Source organism: Elephantulus edwardii, unplaced genomic scaffold, assembly GCF_000299155.1.
Source record: "Elephantulus edwardii isolate Elephantulus edwardi_28Jun2011 unplaced genomic scaffold, EleEdw1.0 scaffold00065, whole genome shotgun sequence".
NCBI classification, from domain to species: domain Eukaryota; kingdom Metazoa; phylum Chordata; class Mammalia; order Macroscelidea; family Macroscelididae; genus Elephantulus; species Elephantulus edwardii.
Window position 1 is genome coordinate 33,549 of NW_006399815.1, and position 800 is coordinate 34,348.

The following is an 800-nucleotide window of genomic DNA, read 5'->3' on the forward strand; positions in this document are numbered from 1 at the left end:
TGGTTTTGGGCTTTACTTAAAGGTCTCTGATCCACCTTGAGTTGATTTTTGTGTATCATGTGAGATGTGGATCTTGTTTCAGCTTTCTGCTGGTAGTCGTTTTTGCCAGCACCATTTGTTGAACAGGTTGTTGTTTCCCTATTTGATAGGTTTTGTTTCCTTGTCAAATATCAATCAATTGACTGGGTCTATTTCTGGTTTCTCAATTCTGTTCCATTGGTCTATGTCCTAGTCATTGTACCAGTACTGTGCTGTTTTGATTATTACAGCTGTGTAGTAGGTTTTGAGATCAGGAAGTGTTGTACCTCCCAGTTCATTTTTGTTTTTCAGAAATGCTTTGCTTATTTGAGATATCTTTCCTCTCTAAATAAACAATTGCCTTTTTGATCTCCATGGGAAATTAATTTGGCATCTGTTTTGAGATAGTGTTAAACATGTAGATTACTTTTGGTAAAGTTGTCATTTTCACATATTTTTTCCCTATCCATGAATAGGGAACATTTTTCCATTTATTTAGGTTTTGTTTTTTTTCTTTTTCTCTCAAATTCCTGGTTTAATAACGACTTTTTTTTTTAATTTTGAGAAAGGTCCCAAACATCAAGCTGTTCACAAAAATAACCCACAGTATCAACTTTAGAAAACAAATTTTAAAGACTATTACACTATTTTTCAAGGGGATGCATGACATGCCAACTCTCATACACAAAGATTACACTGTTACATTTTTGTTGGAATAGCCTCACATAGCATATGTGGGGCGTAACTCACATACATTAAATCAAGCCTGCTTCTCAGGTGCT